Source organism: Mandrillus leucophaeus, unplaced genomic scaffold (genome assembly GCF_000951045.1).
Source record: "Mandrillus leucophaeus isolate KB7577 unplaced genomic scaffold, Mleu.le_1.0 Scaffold6, whole genome shotgun sequence".
Taxonomy (NCBI): domain Eukaryota; kingdom Metazoa; phylum Chordata; class Mammalia; order Primates; family Cercopithecidae; genus Mandrillus; species Mandrillus leucophaeus.
Genome location: NW_012106474.1, coordinates 1,253,792 through 1,258,009, shown reverse-complemented (window position 1 = coordinate 1,258,009; position 4,218 = coordinate 1,253,792).

Sequence of the window (4,218 nt, the reverse complement as noted above, 5' to 3'; positions counted from 1 at the left end):
TCCTGGCCCACCCCTCACCAGTCACATATTGAATCCTGGCTTACCCCTCACTAGTCACATATCAAATCCTGGCCCACCCCTCACTAGTCACATATCAAATCCTGGCCCACCCCTCACTGGTCACATATCAAATCCTGGCCCACTCCTCACTAGTCACATATCAAATCCTGGCCCACCCCTCACTAGTCACATATCAAATCCTGGCCCACCCCTCACTGGTCACATATCAAATCCTGGCCACTCCTCACTAGCCACATATCAAATCCTGGCACGCCCCCATACTAGCCACATATCCTTGGGCCTGTCACTTACCCTCTCTGAGCCTCCAAGTCCCACCCGGTAAACGGAGTTAAACTTAGCAGGAATTTGATCCAATGAGATGTGATAACGTATCCAGGACACAGTAAATACGCAGTTACCTTTTCCTTCCCACCCCACCAACATGTACAGATAGTCCTGAATCGCCCAGACCCTCTCATGACCAAAGGTAATACAGGCAGGCCACACGGCAGCTGGACTGTGCAGCCAGGGCCCAGGGATACCCCAAATGACCTCCACTCCCCTCAGCACCCTCCTCTGACCTCTGAGCCGGCCAGCTGCTGAGCCAATGCTCTGGATCCTTTAGGGCCGTGCAAGCATGTGAGAGGCATGAGTATGAGGCTGTGGGAGACTCTCTGTGTGTAAACTGATGTTTATACAGCATTTGATATTGGGTGTGGATATGAGGCTGTGAGGGGTTGTGTGTGTGTAAACTGATGTCTATACAGCATTTCATATCGGGTGTGGGTATGAGGCTGTGGGGGGCTGTGTGTAAACGGATGTTTTCTTTATACAGCATTTGATATGTTTTCCATTTGTCTTCTAAAGCCCTCCAGTGGCTGCTCCCGTCGGTCCATCGCAGTGCTTGATTTTGTGAAGAACCCTGTGGAACGGGGTCTCTTTGGCAGCAGAGAAACGCCTTCCTTTTCCATCAGCACACAGCAAACACGTGAAGGGAGCTGGGGTTTCTTGCCACCATTTCACCTGAGACCCCTGAACGCTGCAGCCCACTCTGCAAATACTTTTCTTGGCCCTGGAAGTAGAGGGAAGTTTGTTGAGAAGCTGTTCTTAATTTCTCACTTGTTGAAAAATTACCCCAAACAGGAGGAAGACAATTGTGCAAATTCCATTTGATGACTGAGCAGAAGCTCCTGGAGCCCTGGAATGAAGTGAGCAGCACTCCCGGGGGCGAGACGTTGGACATTATTTTTATTTTAACATCTCGTATCGCCCCAGACGTTGGACATTATTTTTATTTTAACATCTCATATCGCCCCAGGTTCTCTGAGCCAATACCCTCAAAGGGGACAGACAGAGCCAGAGAGGAACTTTTGGGCTGATTACAAGGATTAGGCTGGCCTTGGGAAAAGTCTAAAGATCTTTGAAACACAATTGGAAAGTAATCCAAACTGGGAAGCCTGCGAGCTCAGGGTTCCCAGTTAGAGCTGCCTGTCCCAAGTTAAACTTGCTTACTTTTTTGGGCATCATAGCAAAAACAAACAAACAAACAAACAAACAAAATCAAGAATAAGTAAAAGGACAAAAAAGAAAAAGAAACAAGGGCAGGCAGAATTTTTGTCCCTGTCGGGAGAAGTGTCTGCTCTGTGGTCACCAGACACCTAAGGGAGTTTTCTGGAAGGGAGCCTCCGGCAACCCTTGGGGTTCGCAGTCACAGGAGATGTGCCCTGTTTTCCACAATAGGCAGCCTCGCCACCAGCCCCAGGAGGGAGGAAGCTCTCTTCTCAGTGTCTGCAGGTTTGTCCCGAAATGCTACGGAAGCAGCAGCTGCCAGGGGAAGGGGATCCTGCTCAGTCTTTTAAAACTCTCGTGTAGGCTGGAAATCACAGCCATGACCTAAAAAGGCAAAGACCAGATATGCTGAGCTCGCTGCGGATGCAGTCTGCATGCGGCCGCAGGATTTGTCACCACTCGGCCATGTTTAAAAAAGCCAGTCCAGGCAAGACAGCCACAGGCTCCTGCCCGCAGGTGATCACGCACACACTTCACATTGCCTTATGGCTTTTGCAGAGCAAGTGCATATAGCCCGGTCTTGTGTGACCTTCACAGCCAATATTCATTATAATCCCCTCTCACCAATATTGAAAACAGATGCTCAGGGGATCGGTGACTCGCCCAGTGTCAAAGCGCCAGGTCCAGATCAAGGCCTTGCAGATCAGGTGTTCTGTGGACGCTTCCAATCCCAGGCTGCTTTCACTTCAAGTGGACACGTCCTTCATGTCCCACGGATCACCACCTCCTCTTCCCTCCTGTCCACGTAGCTGAGAAGGAAGGCGCTGGCAGGCAATGCCCTTCCAGGTGGGCTACAGGGAAGGTTCTTTTCTCATTAGGGTGATCCCTTGGCTTCCCTAGTACAATGGGGAGCTGTTGAAAAGAAAGAATGGAAACGAGGTAATGATCCTGGAGCCTCATGGAAGGGCTGCAGCCAGCTTTCCACTGTTGAAAGGACACAGGACTTCCCAAAGAGTTTTCATGGCAAAACGTCCATCCAGCGACTAAGGAAACAGGATGGACGCACGCGTGCAGGAGAGAAATCACTTGGCAGTCACTGGAGGAGCAGGCTGTGAGGGGAACGGCAAGGACAGAGAAGGGAATGTTCACAGGATAGAAATTCACAGAGCAAGAAGGGTTCCAAGTCAGAAGCAAAACACTTTACACATTACAGACTCTACTGCAACCGGACAGGCCAGGACTGGGCTCGGTCGGCCACATTCTGCTCCCACACGTTGCTTCCTTAGACTGTCAGGGAAGGGAGGGCAGCCGCTGGGAGGGGCCAAGGTCACGGGCCTGCTAATTCTTTCCTAGAGTCTGTTCTGTTTTCTGTCAGCAGTAAGGAAATACATTCTAGCAAATGACATCCAGTAACGCTCTAATTAATGGCAGTATTTTGTGCTCTGACATGCAGGGAGAAATCACTTCCAGATGGAGAAGATGAAAGCTATTTACACACACACAAAAAATCCCTTTATTTTAAGGAAATTTGTATTTCCCAAAGGTGTGGAACTTCGAGGGTCCAAGAGGCTATTCTGATGAATATTAAACTGGGAATTTTTATTTAATATATAAAATGTAATCGAACCCGTCATGTAGGCCAGCATTCCATGTGTCCATGTTTCTAAGGCTTTTGCTTAAATGGCCCAGCGCAGCTCTATTTTATTTTTAGGAATCTGACTTGGAGTTGGCAAGAAGTGAGACACTTGCTGTCACCCTCAAGCAGGCAGGTTGCGGCAGGTTATTGCGAGTGCTCTTCCTGGGGAAGGAATCCCATTTCCAGCTGTGCACTTGCGGCATTTCCCCTGGCATTCTGTCAATAGGGAACCAGGTCTCCTTATCCGAGGCAATTCAGGAAGGGTTTGTGCCATACCCTGCATCAGGCAGCAGCCTCAGACCTGCCCTGTGTGGGTCATGCTGGTCTCGGCTGGTCTGCTCTCAGTCCTGTCTGATCTGCATGGAGGAGCCACCCTAGACGTAAGAAATCAGGCACCCCTTCTCGGGGATGGGCAGAGTCCCGGGTACTGGCTCTTTGTTCTTCCAGAGAGGAAGGAGTGGCGGTAGTTAGCTTCAATCCCTGAGCTGGGTTTGGAGATCAGAATCCCTCATCCACTACGCCTCCTGTTTCACTGTCAGAGTCCACACAGAATGTTCTCTGGCCGAGGCACCGCTAAGCCAGCTTTCAGAAAAGTCCCCATAGTAAGAGCAGATTGAACCCTTTATTGATTATACAAATTATCACTATTTATTTTAAACCCAACGTGACTTCAAAGTTGCCTGTTTTTTGGTTTTTAAAGGGGCTAGAGAAAATGGACCGAGGGGAAGGAATGGGCACAATATCTAGGTTTGGCTGAATCACAGAGCTGTTAGCTGCTGCTTTCATCCATCGGTGCTCCTTTTATTTTTTTTTTAAGAGAGTCTTGCTCTGTCGCCCAGGCTGGAGTGCAATGGCATGACCTCGGCTCACTGCAGCCTCTGCCTCCCGGATTCAAGCAATTCTCCTGCCTCAGCCTCCCGAGTAGCTGGGATTCCAGGTGCCTACCACCACGCCTGACTTATTTTGTATTTTTAGTAGAGATGGGGTTTCACCATGTTGGCCAGGCTGGTCTCAAACTCCTGACCTCACATGATCCACCTGCCTTGGCCTCCCAAAGTGCTGGGATTACAGGC